The sequence below is a fragment of the Mauremys reevesii genome, linkage group 14 (genome assembly GCF_016161935.1).
Source record: "Mauremys reevesii isolate NIE-2019 linkage group 14, ASM1616193v1, whole genome shotgun sequence".
In the NCBI taxonomy this organism is placed as follows: domain Eukaryota; kingdom Metazoa; phylum Chordata; order Testudines; family Geoemydidae; genus Mauremys; species Mauremys reevesii.
The window spans coordinates 23,143,031-23,162,743 of NC_052636.1; the positions used below are offsets into that span (position 1 = coordinate 23,143,031).

Below are 19,713 nucleotides of genomic sequence, written 5' to 3' on the forward strand. Positions count from 1 at the left end.
AAATCTCTATCTGTTGTGAAATAAATTTTTTGCTTGTTCGATAACTGTACTCAGGTGCTGTGTGAAATACAGTAGCAATGGTCCACAGTAAAACTAGTAACCTGGGATACTTGGGCAAGAGAGGATCTGGGATTTCACCAGGGATCTGGTGATCCGGGCTGGACCCCAGAGGGGGACACATTGAAGGAACTCAAGGGTTAAGGTGGCTGCTGTAGCTCAGAGGAGGGTCCTTGAGTTCCAGCAGGCTGGTGAGTTTGGTCACTAACATCCAGCTGCCAAATGCAAAACTCCCTCTTCCTTGTGGCAGGTGGCAACAAGGAGACTCACAGTCCTCAGCACCCTGAGAAGGGTCACAGTGTGTCTCTGTGTTGATCCACCTGTCAAATCCACACAGGGAAAGCTCCCGATAGCACAAAACTCTGCCCTGTGAAATCATGGAACATGTGCTCTTTGCTCTGTGAAAGCATGTAAAGAATCCAAGCGCTGGAGGACAGGGTTTGGGTCCAGAGTGACCTAGACAAATTGGAGGATTGGGCCAAAAGAAATCTGAGGAGGTTCCAGAAGGAGAAGTGCAGAGTCCTGCACTTAGGACGGAAGAATCCTATGCACTGCCACAGCCTGGGGACTGACTGAGTGAGGGAAGTTTGATAGCAGCCTTCAAGTACCTGAAAGAGCAGCAGTGTGGGCTTTCTCCTTGCCACTTTTGCTGGGCTGGGCAGGCAGCCTGGAGGCCTTTCTAGAAGAGAACTGGGAATGGAGTTAAAGAAACCAATGTGAAGACCAGAACCTCAGGTTTAGACTCATTTATTTATAATATTAAATCTTCAATTCTAGTGTCACAGTCAATACAATTGCTTCAGCCTGATAGTTGCCCAAAGGGAAACTTAACGTCTCTCCAAGGGGAGTGGAGAGAAAACACTTTTCAGAGTCCAAGAGAGACAAGGCGGGTGAGGGTAAGACTTGCAGAGGACCAACCTCTGTTGGTGAAAGAGACAAGCTGTGGAGCTAACCCAGCACCCTTCTTCAGTTCTGTGTAGCCTGGAAGGTCGTCTCTTCCATAACCAGCAGTTAGAACATAAGAACAGCCACACTGAGTCAGACCAGTTCATCTAGCCCACTCTCCCGAAAGTGGCTAATGCCCGGCGCCCCAGAGGACCCCTGGGACCAACATGGATACAACACCACCACAAACAAGGTTAAAAGTCAATGCACATGGGAGAAGCATCTTGTGTTTCCATGGGCGGTAGGTTTGTAGAAATTTTGGTGGTGCCCAGAACCTGCCCAAACTCTGCCCCCCACCTGCCCAAGGTTCTGGGAGGGAGTTTGGGGTGTGGCTGGGGATGAGAGGTTTGGGGTGTGGGAGGGGGCTCAGGGCTATAGCAGAGGGTTGGGGTGTGGGGTGATGGCTGTGTGGTGGAGCTGGGGATGAGGGGTTCATGATGCAGGAGGGGGCTCAGGGTTGGGGCAGACGGTTAGGGTGCAGGGGATGAGGGCTCTGGCTGGGGCTGGGAATGATGGGTTGGGGTTTGGGGTGGGAGAGGCTCAGTGCTAGAGCAGAGGGTTGGGGTGTGGGGTGTGGGCTCTCCCTGAGTCTGGGGGGTTTGGGGTGTTGGAGAGGCTCAGGGCTGGGGCAGAGGGTTAGGTGCAGGGGATGAGGGCTGTGTCTGGGATGGGGATAAGGTGTTTGGGGTGTGGAGGGCTCAGGACTAGGGCAGAGGTTGGGTTCAGGGGTGTGTGAGGGCTCTATCTGGGGCTGGAGATGAGGGGTTTGTGGTGTTGGAGGGCTCAGGGCTGGGGCAGAAGGTTGGGATGTGCGGGGATGAGGACTCTGGCTGGGACTGGGGATGGGTGGTTTGGGGTGAGCTCAGGGCTCAGGCAGAGGGTTGGGGTGTGCGGGGGGATGAGGACTCTGGCTGGGACTGGGGATGAGAGGTTTGGGGTGTGGGAGGAGCTCAGGGCTGGGGCAGAGGGTTGGGGTGTGGGGGAATGAAGGCTCTGGCTGGGACTGGGGATGGGAGGTTTGGGGTGTGGGAGAGGCTCAGGGCTCAGGCAGAGGGTTGAGGATGTGGTGGGGGGGTGAAAGCTCTGACTGGGGGTGTGGGCTCTGGGGTGGGGCAGGGCTGGGGATGAGTTTGGGGTGCAGGCAGGCTGCTCTGGGACAAGGGCCAGAAAGGAGGACTCCCCCCAGCCCTTTCCCTGCTGGCAGCAGCAAGCTCTGGGGGAGGAACCCCTCATTCCCCACCCCAGCAGCACCCTCACTCCCACCACTGTCACTGCAGGTGCTCCTAGGGCCCTTCTCAGGTCCAGGAATCTCCCTCGCCTCCCCCATTATGGGTGCCGGGGGGTGCTGCATGCACCTCCTCCCCTGCTGTTGCCCCTGACTATAGCCTCACTGGGGGTGGGGGATGGGGCTGTCTCCTTGCCCAACATGGGGCAGGAGTGGTGACTGCAGGGGTGGGGGGGCTGTGATGGTGGAGGGTCCCGCTGGAAAAGGGAAGGGTCTGAGGTCGAAGGGCAGGCTCAGAGTCAGTCTGTCCTGGCAGTGAGTTGGGAAGCGGGGGCACTAGGACCCTGTGGCAGCAGTTGCTGCAGGGAGGCAGCATGGAGCTGCATGGAAGAGGCAGGGACGCTCTGCTCCCTCCGGGGCCCAGGGACATGCATGGGGCCAGCAAGGGGGTCCGGGGGACACACGGGGGAAGCACGGGGGGTGGCAGGTGGGGCCAGAGGGGAGACCCGGCCCCAAACTTTGGTGGAGCTGGGCCCCAGGGCTCTGAATATTGCTGGTACCCGGGCACCACGTGGGTATATAACTCGCCGCCCATGTGTGTTTCATTCCTTATGTCCTAGTCCCATCATGTGGCCATTTCCTTTTCTTCCTTTCTGTTAAAAGCTTTGGTGTTTTGCACAGAAACATTATTTCCCCGGAGAGACCCAGGAGTGGGGGCTGCATTCCTGTGCCAAACAGTCACTGGAAGGGGGCAGACAAAGGCCTTTAGGATGAGGCGTCCGTCACTGTCAAAAGATCATCTCCCTCCTACAGGTCACTGGCAGCCTGAATTTGTTCCTTATCCTCCCAGAGTCTGGGGGCTGGAATCAGCACTACCCAGCCCCTCCGTATGTAGCAGGAACAAACACAAACCTGGTCTTTAACACAAGCTGTCCCCTTCCTTCTCAGGGAAGATTTTTCTGTGATTGAAGTTGAGCTTCAGTTCCCCTCTCCTAGGGGCGGGGTGGGTGTGGGGCCAGCTCCCAGTGAGATCTGTTTTCACCTTCGCTCCCTTTCAGTCACTCTGGGATGGTAACTCTGCTCCCAGCTGTCAGGCAGCTTCCAGCCCATCCACCCTACTCACTAACTCCATGGTCATGTGTCACCCCCTTTGCCAGCGCACACAGCCTGCAGGAAAGCTACTCCTGCCAGATGCATTGGTGGTATAGTGGTGTGTGTCGGTGCCTTCCAAGCACTTGATCTGGGTTTGTTTCCCAGCCAATGCAATAATGGCTTTCCTCTTTTGTTGTTTCCTCATCTGGAAGTGGTTTAATTTCAGTCACGTTGTGTTACAATCACATTATCTAGAGAATGAAATAATAAATGTGTCGAAGTCCAGCAGGTCATACAGGATGGAGGTACACAAGGGGCTGGAATGTGTCATCTGAGAAAGACAGAACACTTGGAAACCTGCATCTCCCATCCCCTGGCCTTGCGTGTTATGATTCCAGCTGCGTGAGCTATTTGTAGGATGTTCCGGCATGATGGGGAAATGAAGTTTTGAGTCAGTTTTTGCTCCTGCAGATTCCTTTGCTGTTACAATTATAATGACATGAACAAAAGGGAGGCACAATAAACATAACCCCCAAATTGCAATACAGGTGGGGAAAGTACGATCACGGTTAAGCCAAACACGTAAAAATAAAAATTAATACAAAAAAGGGGAGGGGGAAGAGATCAGGTATGTGGAGATCCCCTTGATATTTCAACGCACATTGTTAGAATCAAAGTTCAGACTTGACAACTGATGGAGTTGGGACACCTCTTCTGCTTCAATCATTTATTTTCTCTCTTCTCCCCCCCAATTCCTCGTCTCCAATGTCTCTGCCTTTCTCCTCTTACTCCCACCCCCCTGCCCTTTCCCAGGAACTCACACTCTACAGCATTTAGGAAAAGCCAGAGCTCCCATGTTCTGCACATGATCCTGTGTCAGAGGACGTGGGACCCAGGTCAGAACCAGGCTCACAACTGACCAGAGTTTGAGAACTCTCCCTGTTCCCATTGGGCAGATGGGGAGGAGCCTGAGGTACAGAGAAGGGAAGTGACCTGTCACCAGATGGATCAGACTGAACAGGTTTCAGACCTCGAGGATGCTCTTACCTTCTAAACAGGGATGGCTGTTTTCCAGTAAAATCACTAAAAGGGAAGGAGAAAACTCGAAAGAGGTTCCTCCTGGCGCTCACGTCTGTGAACCCGAATACTCTCTCAGTCCTCAAAGAGAGACCTGGAGAAGGAGACTTGCTGAAGCAAAGCCACAGGGGTCTCTGAGGTTTCCCTGGCCCCTCGCCCCTGTCCTGCCTGGCTGATGTCAGCATCTCTCTGTGAGGTCACCACCTCCCCACCACCTTGGACCAATAGTCTGAGGTCCTGCAAAAGGCCTTTGTGATGTCACTGCCACACCCCTCCCTTGCTGTGCCAATGTCCTGCCCCTGGCCAGGCACTTTGGAGGTTTGAGCTACTCCCTGGGGATCACCCCACTGAAGGAGCGTTCGTTCTAGGCAGCAAGCCGGCTAGACAGGAAAACATCAGACGCTGCTCCCAATGCTACACTCAGTTTTTCAGAAATTAGTTGACTTTATGGCCAGAAGAGACCATTAGAGCATCTAATCTGAACCCCCTGCATATCACAGGCCTCCTGTATGACACAAGAGCTACTTTGGGGGCAAACACATTCCAGAAAGGCATCTAGTCTTCATGAAATGACATCAGGAAATGGAGAATCCACCACTTTCCTTGGTAGCTTGTTCCTGTGGTGAATCATCCTGACTGTTGAATATTTGTGCCTTAGTTGTAATATGAATTTGTCTCTTTTCACCTTCCAGCCATTGGGTCTTGTTATGCCTTTCTCTGCTCGATTCAAGAGCCCTTTAATACCCAATCCTTTCTCTCCATTAAGGCACTTCAGCACTTCAATGAAGTCGCCTTTCAATCTTCTTTTGATAAGCTAAGCAGGTTGAGCTCTTTCAGTAGCTCACTAGAAGGCATTTTTCTGCAGCCCTCAGAACATTTGGTGGCTCTTTGCTGCCCCAGTTCCAATTTCACAACATCTTTTTCAAATGAGGACACCAAAACTGGAGGCTATTCCAATATCAGTCTCACTGATGCCGTGTCACCTCCTGTGACGTTATTGACATAATCTGTAACCGTATAGATCACCATTGCGACCGCTGTTCTATTTGTAGCCAATATTGTAGAAAGGTTGTCGCATAAGGGGTCTATGGAGAGGTTCTGATTGGCTGATTATAATTATACTATTTCTAGATGTGTATCATTTTTATAGTTGACATTATGAATTCCTGCCCATTTCCCCACTGGCTGGAGCATGGCTAGAGTGTGTCTGTGGTTAATGATGTTGCTGTAGATTGTTCGTTTCCTGCCTTGGCAATTCAGACAGTCCCTTTTCCCAACATATCTCCAGCACATCATTAGTTCCAATAACAGGGCAGCTTTTCTCTGGGGCACTGAGATTTTTGGGAGTTGGTGGCTCCTTTCTTTCCTCACCCTGAAGTAAACTCAGCTATTTATTCCATGGTTCATGTTTTATGGAATAACAACATCAGCATGAAGAAAGAGGAGAGGGAATATCTCACTGCCAGGGCTGAAGGTGGCCACGTCCCCTCTGTTTGACCATTACCATTGCAGGAGAGAAGGTGTCAATACAATTGAATGCCCTGGCTCAGACAAGAGACACAGGGAGTTTTTGCTGTTCATGGATCCATGCAAAGGAAATTGTGTCTGTGTGTGAAACTGAGAAGGGACATGAAATGCCCACAGGGTGGCGCAATGCCCTAAGCTAAGGCAGGAGGGTGAAGAAATCGGGCTGAGGAATGACTGACGTGGACTCACCTGGGATTGAAATGACATTTGTTTCTGTCAGGCAGTGAGAAATTGACATTAATTCAGATGCGGGGTTGAGGCTTCTTTAGCTCCTTGTAGAACTTGAACTTGATTTCCCAGAAGGAAGAAAGGGAAAGTCTGGGGCGGCCTTGAGTCCCTGGCTGGGTCTCCTGGGCAGTGGCAAACATCCCTTGTTTGGCCCTGCCAAGGGGATCATGCAGAGCTGAGACGTCCCTCGGCTTGGATCAAAGGGGGAGTTGGATGGAATTTATCACACACCCCTCCCTGCTCCCCAGAGCCCCACGGGAGAAGCTAGAGAAGGGGGAGTCATTCCTCCCCTGCGCTCCCAGAAGAGCTGCTAGCAGGGCTGCCCAGAGGCGGGGGCAAGTGGGGCAATTTGCCCCAGGCCCTGGGTCTTGCAGGGGCCCCCACAAGCAGGAGCGTAGCTAGGGGGGAGCAGGGGGGGCTGCCGCTCCCCCACTGAGCACATTCCCCCAAAGTGGCGCCTTAGGAGGAATTTGGAAGAAGGTGGAAAGATCTGGAATTTCCCCCCCCACCACCTCCTGAGGTGGCAGGGGGTGCAGGTGGAGGGGGCAGAGCCCAGGTCTGGGGTGGCAGGGAGGTGCAGTGGGGAGCCCAGGGCTGGGGTGGGGGCAGCCAAAATTTTTTTTGCTTGGGACGGCAAAAAACCTAGAACCGGCCTTGCCTCCACCCACCGTGAGGTAGGTAGGAGCAGATCATTATTATCCCTACTTGAAAGAGGGAGAAGCTAAGGCTGAGAAAGGAGAATTGACTTGTCTGAGGTCACACAGCCAGTCAGTGGCAGAGTTGGGAATAGGACCCAAGAGCCCTGATTTTCAAACTAACCATCGGATCTTGAATTTCAGACACTGAATGACCTGAATAAAATGCTCTCAGATGAGCTCCAGACCAACAACAGTGACAGTAATCATTCAGCAAGAATTTGAGGAGAATCATGTTAGAGAGAATCATGAACTGCTCAGAGACCATTAATGCAGAGAAGCAGCAAAATTCGTCAAACATAGAACTGGTTCTGACTTATTTCCTTGGTCTTGAAAGAGACCAACAAGGACCTGAGTCTCCTCCCTGTCAATAACCCCCTGCTCAGCCAATCAGGGGTAGAGACTGAGGACGGGAGGCTGAGGGTTCTCACCAGAGAGCCCAAAGGATGGCCCAGGTCACTGGTGGGGATCAAATAAAATTCAGAATAAAATTCTGCCTCCTTAAGCTCGTGTTTTCCATGCCTAGAATTCAACTGTCACCAGATGGATCAGACTGAACAGGTTTCAAACCTCCAGGAGGCTCTTACCTTCTAAACAGGGACGGCTGTTTTCTAGTAAAAACACTAAAAGGGAAGGAGAAAACTCGAAAGAGGTTCCTCCTGGTGCTCACGTCCGTGAACCCGAATACTCCCTCAGTCCTCAGAGAGAGACCTGGAGAAGGAGACTTGCTGAAGCAAAGCCACAGGGGTCTCTGAGGTTTCCCTGGCCCCTCGCCCCTGTCCTGCCTGGCTGATGTCAGCATCTCTCTGTGAGGTCACCACCTCCCCACCACCTTGGACCAATAGTCTCAGGTCCTGCCAAAGGCCTTTGTGATGTCACTGCCCCACCCCTCCCTTGCTGTGCCAATGTCCTGCCCCTGGCCAGGCACTTTGGAGGTTTGAGCTACTCCAGGTGGATCACCTCACTCAAGGAGCGTTCGTTCTAGGCAGAACTGACACCAACTTGTCTGGCTGGGGTGTTCCCTGGAGGCAGAGCACAAGTTTGAAATACGGGCAGCATAGAGCCTATAATCATAACGTCAACTACAAAAATGATACACATCTAGAGATAGCATCATTATAATCAGCCAATCAGAACCTCTCCATAGACCCCTTACACGACAACCTTTCTACAATATTGGCTGCAAATATAGAACCGTGGTCGCAGCAGTGATCTATACAGTTACAGATTATGTCAATAACATTACAAGAGGTGACACGGCATCAGTGAGACTGATACTGGAATACTGCCTCCAGTTTTGGTGTCCTCATGTGAAAAAGATGTTATGAAATTGGAGCTGGGGCAGCAAAGAGCCACCAAATGTTCTGAGGGCCGGAGAAAAATGCCTTATAGTGAGCTATTGAACGAGCTCAACCTGTTTAGCTGATCAAAAGAAGATTGAAAGGTGACTTCACTGAAGTGTTGAAGTGCCTTAATGGAGAGAAAAGATTGGGTATTAAAGGGCTCTTTAATTGAGCAGAAAAAGGCCTAACAAGACCCAATGGCTGGAAGATGAAAAGAGACAAATTCATATTACAACTAAGGCACAAATATTCAACAACGAGGATGATTCACCACAGGAACAAGCTACCAAGGAAAGTGGTGGATTCGCCATCTCCTGATGTCATTTCCTGAAGACTAGATGCCTTTCTGGAATGTGTTTGCCCCAAAAGTAGCTCTTGTGTCCTACAGGAGGCCTGTGATACGCATGGGGTCAGATTAGATGCTCTAATGGTCTCTTCTGGCCATAAAGTCGACTAATTTCTGAAAAACCGAATGTAGCATTGGGAGCAGCGTCTGATGTTTTCCTGTCTAACCGGTTTGCTGCCTAGACCGAACGCTCCTTGAGTGGGGTGATCCCCAGGGAGTAGCTCAAACCTCCAAAGTGCCTGGCCAGGGGCAGGACATTGTACAGCAAGGGAGGGGTGTGGCAGTGACATCACAAAGGCCTTTTGCAGGACCTCAGCCTATTGGTCAAAGGTGGTGGGGAGGTGGTGACCTCACAGAGAGATGCTGACATCAGCCAGGCAGGACAGGGGCAAGGGGCCAGGGAAACCTCAGAGACCCCTGTGGCTTTGCTGCAGCAAGTCTCCTTCTCCAGGTCTCTCTCTGAGGACTGAGAGAGTATTCGGGATCACGGACTTGACGCCAGGAGGAACCTTTTTCGAGTTTTCTCCTTCCCTTCTAGTGATTTTACTAGAAAACAGCCGTCCCTGTTTAGAAGGTAAGAGCCTCCTGGAGGTTTGAAACCTGTTCAGTCTGATCCATCTGGTGAGAGTTGAATTCTAGGCATGGAAAACACGAGCTTAAGGAGGCAAAATGTTATTCTGCACCTGGGATTTTGTCCCTTAGAATCACTGGGGTCATTGGGGTTTGTCCTTTTTGTTTCCCCTTTTCCTCCCTCCCTTCTCTTCGTCTCTTGCTTCTTTTGTCCTTTTTCCTGTTCACCTCCCAACACCAGGAGGAGTGTGTGTGTGTGTGTGTGTGTGTGTGTGTTGCGGGGGAGTGCTCTGCAGCTCCCACTGTGGGAGGTCCACACAAAAATGTGGGGCTGAAATAGTGCTCGGGCAGTGATCCCATCAGTGACCTGGGCCATCCTTTGGGCTCTCTGGTGAGAACCCTCAGCCTCCCTTCCTCAGTCTCTACCCTGATTGGCTGAGCAGGGGGTTATTGACAGGGAGGAGACTCAGGTCCTTGTTGGTCTCTTTTAAGACCAAGGAAATAAGTCAGAACCAGTTCTGTGTTTGATTAATTTTGCTGCTTCTCTGCATTAATTATCTCTGAGCAGCTCATGATTCTCTCTAACATTGCAGTTCTCCTCAAATACTTGCTGAATAATTCCTGTGCACTGTTGGTCTGGAGTTCATCTGAGAGCACTTTATTCAGGTCATTCAATGTCTGAAATTCAAGATCCGATGGATAGTTTGAAAATCAGGGCTCTTGGGTCCTATTCCCAACTCTGCCACTGACTGGCTGTGTGACCTCAGACAAGTCAATTCTCCTTTCTCAGCCTTAGCTTCTCCCTCTTTCAAGTAGGGATAATAATGATCCGCTCCTACCTACCTCATGGTGGGTGGTGGCAGGGCTGGCTCTAGTTTTTTTGCCACCCAAAGGAAAAAAAAATTAGTGCTCCCACCCACACCCTCCTGCTGCCCAACCCCTGGGCTCCCCCCCCCCCATTGGAACCCTCTGCTGTCCCCGCTCTGGGCCTCCCCCCACCCACAGCCCCCTGCTGCCCCAGTCCTGGGCTCTCCCCCCCCCCCACACACACCCCTGCCACCCTAGTCCTGGGCTCTGCCCCCCTGTTCTGCACCCTCCTGCCATGGGCTCTCCCCCCCACACACCCCACGTTGCCCCAGCTCTGTGCTCCCCCCTCCCCCCCAGTGCTCGCCCATCCACCCACCCTCTGCTGCCCCAGCCTGGGCGCTCCCACCCCCACCCCCCCCAGTACCCCAAGGGGGGCGGGATTTTATATTTTTTCCGTGGGTGTAAAAATAGCTAGTTACGTCTCTGGGACCCCATATTGCGCTAGGTGCTGTACAATCCCTGGCCAACACTGGGACACTCAGGGGGTTCCCCTCAATTTCCCTGAGCCTCTGCTGCCCAACTGCTTCTGACTCCATCTGGATCACCCCCCGCAAAAACCACCTTTCCAAACAGTCCTTCTTTCCCTGCCCCCGGATCCTGCTTGCCCACCCGGGGCCCATCTCCTCTCGCCGTCCCACCCCCACCCCCAGGTGAGCAGAGATGGAGGCAACTTCAGCCACTGGAGCCAGCCCCAGCGAGCGCTGCAGCCCGTCCGGGGGGTGTTTGCAGACACAGGAAGGGAGCAGCTGGGAGCCGGGGGTGCTGGGAAGTAGGAGGCAGGAGAACAAAGCCCAGAGACCCAACATGGGGCAGCTCCTGGGGGCGTGGCACAGGCGCAGGCCGGGGTGGGGCAGTTCCTGGGGCGGGGCTCTGGCACAGCCCGGGGCGGGGCAGCTCCTGGGGCGTGGCTCTGGCACAGACCGGGGCGGGGCAGCTCCTGGGGCGGGGCTCTGGCACAGCCCGGGCGGGCAGCTCCTGGGGACGGGGCTCTGGCACAGCCCGGGGCGGGCAGCTCCTGGGGCGGAGCTCTGGCACAGCCCAGGGGCGGGGCAGCTCCTGGGGCGGGGCTCTGGCACAGCCCGGGGCAGGGCAGCTCCTGGGGCGGGGCTCTGGCACAGCCCGGGGCGGGGCAGCTCCTGGGGCGGGGCTCTGGCACAGCCCAGGGCGGGGCAGGTCCTGGGGCGGGGCTCTGGCACAGCCCGGGGCGGGGCCGCTCCTGGGGGGGGCTCTGGCACAGCCCGGGGGCGGGGCAGCTCCTGGGGGCGGGGCTCTGGCACAGCCCAGGGGCGGGGCAGCTCCTGGGGGCGGGGCTCTGGCACAGCCCGGGGGCGGGGCAGCTCCTGGGGGCGGGGCTCTGGCACATTGTGACGCAGGAGCCCGGGCTCAGCAGCTGCTCCCTGGTGGCCACGTGCTGCCAGCAGCGCTGGAGCCGCCCGGGCCGGAGCGGAGCCGCTGTTCTCAGCTGCAGCAGGAGCTGCCCCTGGCCCCGCTGGGCTCCAGGTGGGGACAGAGCCTGGGGCTCGGGGCTCCCCTGGGTGCGGCTGGCGGGAGGGAGGGGAGAGGCCGGAGCTGCAGGCGGGGGGGCAGGTGGGGGGTTGATCGGTCTCTGGGCACCAGGGGAGCCCCGGGGCAGAGTGTGTGTGTGAGTGTCCCGGGCCCAGGCGTGCGCAGGGGGGGAGCCCTGGCATCCCAATGCCCTGAGCCCGGCTGGGGAGGCTGCTCCCCGCCCCTCCCGTGGGGGCTCCGGGGGGGGGAGGCTGCGGCGGCTGCAGGCGGGTGCTCGGCCCCCCGGGAATGACCCGCTGTCGGCAGCTTGTGGCGTCTCCTCCGCGGAGCTTTTCCCCGGGGGCGGCCTGGGCGCAGCTGCGATCAGCTGTTTGCTGGGCAGGCTCCGCTCCGCTGCTCCCCCCCCGCCCCTGGGGGGCTGAGTGAGCCCCCCCCAAACAGCCCCAGGGGTCGGTGGGGGGGCGGGGCCAGCAGCAGCAGAGCCCCCCCCCCGCGCTCCCCTGGGGCTGCCCCGCCCCGCTCGGGCTGGGGGCTCTGCCATGGCCCCCGCGTGAATAGCTGATCCCTGCCCGCCAGGCTCGGCTCTGGCCACAGCAGCGGCCGGAGCCCAGCTGGGCTGGGGCTGGGGGAGGTTGGGGGGAGGAGAAACTCCAGGTACGGGCGGGGAGGGGGAGAGGAGCCGAGCTGGGGGCGGGGTGGAGGAGAAGCCCCGGGCCCCTGCAGGAGCTGCAGTGGGGAGGGGGAGAGGAGCCACCCTGGGGCAGGCAGGCGAACCCCGGGCCCTGGCAGAAGATGTGGGGCTGAAGCCCTGACCCCCCTCTGTGTGGCGCTGGCCTGAGCCCCTCTCGCTCCCATCCCCCCTGTGGAGCTGGCTCCCACTCTCCGGCTGTGGAGAAATTCAGCCCAAATCTCCCCATGTTGGTATCTCCATTCTCCCCCCCCCCCCATCACCCAGCTATGGATGGATTTAGCCCAGGAGGCAGGGTCAGTGTTGGCCCCATTGGGCAGGTGGGATCTAGGGCACAACGAGGTGAAGTGACTTTCCCAAGGCTAAGCAGGGAGTCTGTGGCAGAGCAGAGACTCAAACCCAGAACACCTGAGCCTGAGTCCTGTGCCTTAACCACTAGGCAACCTTCCCCCCGAAGGAGAGGGAACCTCCTCCGCCACTTTGAGTGTGTGGGTGGGAGCAGCCACTAGACAGAGCTGCCAGGAGGTGGGGAGGGGGGTTGGATAGTTGGGGGGGCCTCTGGAGGGGGCGGTTAGGACAAGGAGCGGGGGGGTTGGATGGGTTGAGGGTTCGGGGGGTGCCTGTTTGGGGGTGCCTGTTTGGGGGTGGAGCGGGGTCAGGGCAGGCAGGGAGCAGAGGGAGCTGGATGGGTCGGGAGTTCTGGGGGTCCTGTCAGGGGGCGGTGTTACCAGATTTGCCCATTACTTGGGGGTACGCTCATTTATTCGGGTTACTTTTCTGGGGAGGGGATTCTGTAATTCTGTCAATGTGCTGCTTGTGTCACGTGTGTGTTCATATGGAGCTGTACTCCTCCCTTCTGCACGTCCCCTCTCAATGGCGCTGTCCTGCAGGATCTGGGTTCCCTAGGGCTGGGTTTCTCCCGCCCCAAAACCGGATGAGCACCCACCCACCCACCCCTACAGTAACAGAGCAAGTCTGAGCGGACCGGGTCAATCAGCACTGCCACGCTGACCCCGTATCTGCCCCTGGACTCACTGGGCTGGATGAAGCAGCACTGTCAAGCTGTTACCCATATGTGTCCCAGATTCAGCACGGCCCTGTCCCCACCTTCACATCACAATTGTACTGGCAGGAACCTCCTTGATGAGCAAACCCCACAGGATTCTGGGCGCTGCAGGGATCTGTAGCTTAGGTAAGAGACGCGTTGCTGCAGAGTGACTGGGGGAAGCTAAAAACACAAAAGAGTGAGGTTCAGCAAGAGAGAGAGAAGCAACCAGCTGAACCATGCAGGTTATGTATTGAATACTGGTGATCACTGCACAAGGAGCCTAAACCAACCTAACATCCACTATTAAAGGTTAATACCTATAGTAGAAAGGAAAACAGAGAGAAAGTGGGGGGGTGTCTCTCCCACTCCATGAGGCTTGAACTGGTCGGGGTTCCCAGGTGATGCTGGTAGCTGAGGGTCCTGAGGGCTGGAGACAGGCAGAGCCCCCAGCACGATCAGTCAGGAGAAGATGGAGTCCAGTGGAACTGATGCCTAGTTTGGCTCTAAGCATCAGCACCCTGACTGGAGGGTGAGTGGGGATTTTTGTAGAGAAAATACAATGGTTCAAGGGAGAACAATGCATTTGTTTATAGGTAAGGCTGATGACTCAAGGGTTTTCTGTAGACTAGACAATAGGAGCTGATCACTCTTGGCTATGGGTGGTGGTTTCTTCCAGGGAGCTCACAATGCAACTAGGCAGCTTCACTATTTGGACATCAATTAAGGATCCATTGCTACAATTGGTCTGATAATTGCTGAGCTGGGTGTGGGCAGGTGTAGGTTCATTAGCATCTGGAGCAGAGATTCCCACAATGCAGTGCTTCCCTGCTTTTTCTGGTCCCAGAATTCAGTGTGGTTCTCTGCTCTCCATTCTGTATGTAAATTAAGATGGCTTCCTGTCCCATCTTTCATGCAGATGAGGCATGGGGAGTTGTCTCCGCTCTCTCCATTCTGTATGCTAATGGAGATGTCTTAATCTTGTCACCCTTGTCAGGAGGGGTCTAGGTGTGTCTCCCAATGCCCTTCACTGCTCTCTGCAAGTGTTTTTCTCTGATGGGTTTTGGTTTAAGCAGAGGTGGGGGTGTCTTTCATGAGTCAGGCTGGATATTGCACCCTGCTTCCCCAAGAACACAGATGTGTCTGGGATCAGCGGGGAGCGGTTGGATGGGGCGTGGGAGTCCCTGGGGTCTGTCTGGGGGCGGGGGGGGGGGTGGATAAGGGTCAGGGGGACAGGTAGGGGGTTGGGTCCTAGGGAGGCAGTTGCAGTGGGGGGGTCCCAGGAGGGGGCAGTCAGGGGACAAGGAGCAGGGGGGGTTGGGTGTTCTGAGGGGGGCAGCCGGGGGGCAGGAAGTGGGAGGCAGTGGATGGGGTGGGGCTAGGGCGGGGGCTCCCTGGGTGCGCACCCTAATGAAATGTGCTGCACACGCCTATGGTCACGGGGGTGAGCTACTTGCATCCTTTTCCTGTTTGTGCCATTTCTTTCTGTCTCAAAACCTGAGAACAATTTTCTCTAGTTCTTCCCCTTCTCTCTCCCCTCCCCACATGTGGCTAGGAAATCCAAGGAGATTCCCTCGTTTTCCCTAAAATTACTGACTCTCTAGTCGCTTATTTTCCCTATTTTCTCTGTAATTCTTAAATTCTCCTCAGCTTTGGGATGTGAACCCAGCCCGTTTATCTGCAGCAATTTGTCCTTGGGTAGGTGGAATTTGCTGTCCTGTGTCACTCCCCCAGCGTGGGTGGTGGTTAGTAGGTGCTGGCTGGGGGAGCCCGCAGACGTGGCTGCCTCTGGGGGGGAGATGGGGGGGGGGGGGCGATCTCTGCCAGCGACAGGACATGGCTGCACAGGAGGGGAAGGGAGGAGCCAGTGTCCCTATGGAGCCTGTCCAGCCCCTTTGGTTCTGCTCCTTTCCAGCATTTTCTTCAGAGACTTTATTACTGGGGAGGCTGAAAAATCTCCCTGTGGGCTTAGCCCGGCAGGAGGGACCAGGTCTCCCCTGCAATAAAGAGAGGGAGCATGTTCCCAGCGTGGCAGAACCTAGGCTGTGTCTCTGCAGGGAAAGATCCTGGGGGAATCGTGATGTGACATGAACTAAAGCCTGTTCTGAAACCTCCATAGTTGCCCTTCTCGCCCTGCCAGGCTGCAGGATGTCGTCCATGTTTCGCTCCAGCTCATCCCATCCTCCCATGGGACAGGGAAGGGAAATGGCTGCAGTGGAGCCAGCTCAGGTAGGGATTATTGGGGCGGGGGGGGGGGGTTCTGGTGGGTTCCTGCTGAAGGGACAGCAAATACACAGGAGGTGGGAGGCTTGGGCAGTCTGGCTTGGAGGTTGGAGTAGCCAAAACATTCACGGGTGGAGAATGGGAGGAGGCCAGGGTGTAGCAAACCTGTTGGGACTTGTTTAATATGCGGCTTCCATTCTAGGAACAGACCCAAGTAGCTCTTGTGTCATACAGGGGGCCTGTGATATGCAGGGGGTCAGATTAGATGCTCTAATGGTCTCTTCTGGCCATAAAGTTGACTAATTTCTGGCAAACTGAGTGTAGCATTGGGAGCAGCGTGTGATGTTTCCCTGTCTAGCCGGCTTGCTGCCTAGAACGAACGCTCCTGGAGTGGGGTGATCCTCAGGGAGTAGCTCAAACCTCCAAAGTGCCTGGCCAGGGGCAGGACATTGGCACAGCAAGGGAGGGGTGTGGCAGTGACATCACAAAGGCCTTTTGCAGGACCTCAGCCTATTGGTCAAAGGCGGTGGGGAGGTGGTGACCTCACAGAGAGATGCTGACATCAGCCAGGCAGGACAGGGGCGAGGGGCCAGGGAAACCTCAGAGACCCCTGTGGCTTTGCTTCAGCATGTCTCCTTCTCCAGGTCTCTCTTTGAGGACTGAGGGAGTATTCGGGTTCACGGACGTGAACGCCAGGAGGAACCTCTTTCGAGTTTTCTCCTTCCCTTGTAGTGATTTTACTAGAAAACAGCCGTCCCTGTTTAGAAAGTAAGAGCCTCCTGGAGGTTTGAAACCTGTTCAGTCTGATCCATCTGGTGTCAGTTGAATTCTAGGCATGGAAAACACGAGCTTAAGGAGGCAGAATTTTTTTACGCACCTGGGATTTTGTCCCTTAGAATCACTGGGGACATTAGGGTTTGTCCTTTTTGTTTCACCTTTTCCTCCATCCATCCCTTCCTCCTTCTTGTTCGTCTCTTGTTTCTTTTGTTCTTTCTCCTGTTCCCCTCCCAACTGCCATCTCTGTGTGTATGTGTGTGCGTGTTGCGGGGGAGTGCTCTGCAGCTCCCACTGTGGGAGGTCCACCCAAAAATGTGGGGCTGAAATAGTGCCCGGGCAGTGATCCCCACCAGTGACCTGGGCCATCCTTTGGGCTCTCTGGTGAGAACCCTCAGCCTCCCGTCCTCAGTCTCTACCCTGATTGGCTGAGCAGGGGGGTATTGACAGGGAGGAGACTCAGGTCCTTGTTGTTCTCTTTTAAGACCAAGGAAATAAGTCAGAACCAGTTCTGTGTTTGATGAATTTTGCTGCTTCTCTACATTAATTGTCTCTGAGCAGCTCATGATTCTCTCAAATGTTGCAGTTCTCCTCAAATACTTGCTGAATAATTCCTGTGCACTGTTGTTGGTCTGGAGCTCATCTGTGAGCAGTTTATTCAGGTCATTCAGTGTATGAAATTCAAGATCCGATGGTTAGTTTGAAAATCAGGACTCTTGGCTCCTATTCCCAACTCTGCCACTGACAGGCTGTGTGACCTAAGACAAGTCAATTCTCCTTTCTCAGTCTTAGCTTCTCCCTCTTTCAAGTAGAGATAATAATGATCCGCTCCTGCCTACCTCACAGTGAGTGGAGGCAGGGCCAACTCTAGGTTTTTTGCCACCCCAAGGAAAAAAAAATTTGGCTGCCCCCACCCCAGTCCTGGCCTCCCCCCACAACCCTTGCTGCCCGAGCCCTGGGCTCTGCCCCCCCCCCCACACACCCCTGCTGCCCCAGCTCTGGGCCGCCCCCCCCACCCGCACCCCCTGCCGCCCCAGCTCTGGGCCTCCCCCCCCACCCGCACCCCCCTGCTGCCCCAGCTCTGGGCTCTCCTCCACACACACCCCCTGCCGCCCCAGCTCAGGGCTCCCCTTCCCCACCAGTGCTCCCCACCCACACACCTCTGCTGCCCCAGCCCTGGGCTCCTCCCTCACCTGCACCCTCCTTCTGCCCCAGCCCTGGGTCACTGGTAACTTGCTCCCAGGGCGGGTCATTCAGCAGGAATTTTGGATGTGCACAGAACACAGACAGGACTGGTTCCCGCATGGTTACAGAACTGCAGTAAAGTGGAACAATTTTCAGCTTGTGTGATTGGAGGAGATCTGGATCCATATTATAAGACTGTCCTCCATAAATGAGGAAAAGTTGAGGTGCCTTTATTATTCTTTGTTTCTATGGGGAATTTGCCAGTGCAATATCACTGTCTTCCTTTTAAACAAAACTAGGGAAAAAAATGGCAATGGCTGTTGAAAATAGCAATTCCAGTCCTCAAAACCCCTGGGAAGCATTTCTTGCTCAATTTTATCTAGTAGGATGCCCCTGAAACAATGGGATAGAGAAACCTGCATCACTGAAAGTGCAACCATGGAGACACCACACACCAGCCTTCCCTAGCAGGGGCAGGGGGGCGAGAAGGGACGTCATCCGAGCTCCCTGCATCCAGGTCACTTTCCTCAGCCGGGCTGCGTCAGGGGAGGGCAGAGAGCAGCAGCCTCTGATGCTCCCCTCACAGCCCGGCCCAGGTGGGGAAAGTGACCAGGACGCAGGGAGCACATAGTGTTGCTCCTCGCTCCCCCCACCCTCTGTGGGGCCACGGAGGAGCACTGGGGCAGGGGAGAGCAGTGAGCACCTTTGCACGGCCACATGGTGCCCTTTGACCCCCTGGAGCCCTGGGCGGCTGCCGGGGGCCCCACCCCTAAGGCCGGCCGGGCTCCCCAGCACGAACAGCAGAGACACAGGGAGACTGGCCACCCACTGAGCAGAGGTAGCCTGGGCGGCTCGTAATGGAGGCTGGGGGGGCTCAGCCTCCCCAAACCTTGCGTCGCCAAGGGGACAGTGGGGCCCATGACTAGGGGCCCTGGCCAAATTGGGCCCCCCTGGGAAAGTCTCCCACATGTCAGCCCCAGGGCTGGAAGAGCTCCCACTCCCTGCTACGGCCCGGGGGCTGCAGCAGGGGCACAGAGCTTCTCTGGTCTCAGGGCCGCAGCGGGGCCGGGGTAAAGGAGTGACAGGGTGGGGCTAGTGGGGGGAGGGGTGGAACAGAGGTGACAGTGGGTGGGGCTGTGGGTGGAAGGGGTGGAAGGGGGCGGAGCCACACTCAGAAGTGGGGGGTGGATGGTTCCGGTGCTGGGGCCCCCACACTTGTTCTCCCTTTCCCTGGGCTTTGGCATCACTAGCCCCTGCTTAGCGAGTAGGGGTCAGTGGTCCCCAAAATGTGGGGCGTGACTCCTAGGGGGACACAGAGGAAGATTGATGGGGGCACCTCAGGGCCTGAGCCAGCCCCCATGGAGGGCGGGGAGGGAGCCCCACTCAGCCCCACCTCTTCCCCAACCCCACCCTCAGCCTGGGCTCCTGGCTCCCAGCCCGGCCTCGACCCCCTTACCCCTGTCCGCACCCCTCTCCCCAGCAAGCAACGGCCCCACTCCCAGCCCCGGTTCTCGACCGCGGCTTCCGAGGGGCCACAGCCATGGATACGAGGGCGCAGTGTGAAATGTTTGGGGACCACTGGGTTAGGGTGACGTCCTCAACCACTTCTCTGCCGTCCAATGAAAGCGATTCCTCCCCCACCCACCCCTCCGTCAGGACGGCCTAGGTACGTTCTGCTGCCCTTCACTCGTACAGGAAGGAGAATAACATTTCATTGCACTCAATCCTAAAGTGATTTGCAACCCACCACCATCCCAAACTGGTCATTTTGGGGAAGCGGCCCCATCATGCTGCATAGCTAGGCAGAGTAGGGGTGTCTGTGCAAACACGGCCTGTTCCTGAAGTCTTCCCCCAGCTCCTCACTAGATGTGAGGGGGGAGCTCATTTAGCCCCTGCTTCCGCTTAGTATTTAAAAACTCCTTAGTGGCCCTATCTCTGCCGGCCTTAGATTTCTCCTCCTGTCCCTATCTTAGCAGCTCAGATGAGGTGGCTGCATGGTTAAGGTGATGGACTGCTAATCCATTGTGCTCTGCATGCATGGGTTCAAATCCCATCCTCATCAGCTGCATTTAGTTTTCACTCTCCTTTATAGACAACCATCTCCCCCCTTGGTACAATGACAGATCAAACAATGTTGCTTCTTGCAAACAAAAACCTTCTCAGAATCTCAGCTGCCTCCCCCATTGCTTCAAATAAAATGTCTAAATCCCAGATTTCTAAAAAAATTCTCTAGTCCTGCATTTCTTAGTTTTTATCTCAAAGGGGAACAGCCTCATAATCTCCCCCAAACACCCTGGGACCTCCCCAAATAATTAAACTA

The 19,713-nt window shown here is 55.6% G+C and overlaps 1 non-coding gene across 1 annotated transcript; it reads left to right on the forward strand.

The window, feature by feature from the left end:
- Nucleotides 1-19,373: 19,373 nt before the first annotated feature.
- TRNAS-GCU lies at nt 19,374-19,455 on the forward strand. Its single transcript has one exon. It is a non-coding gene; the product is annotated as a tRNA-Ser (tRNA).
- The last annotated feature ends 258 nt before the right edge of the window (nt 19,456-19,713 follow it).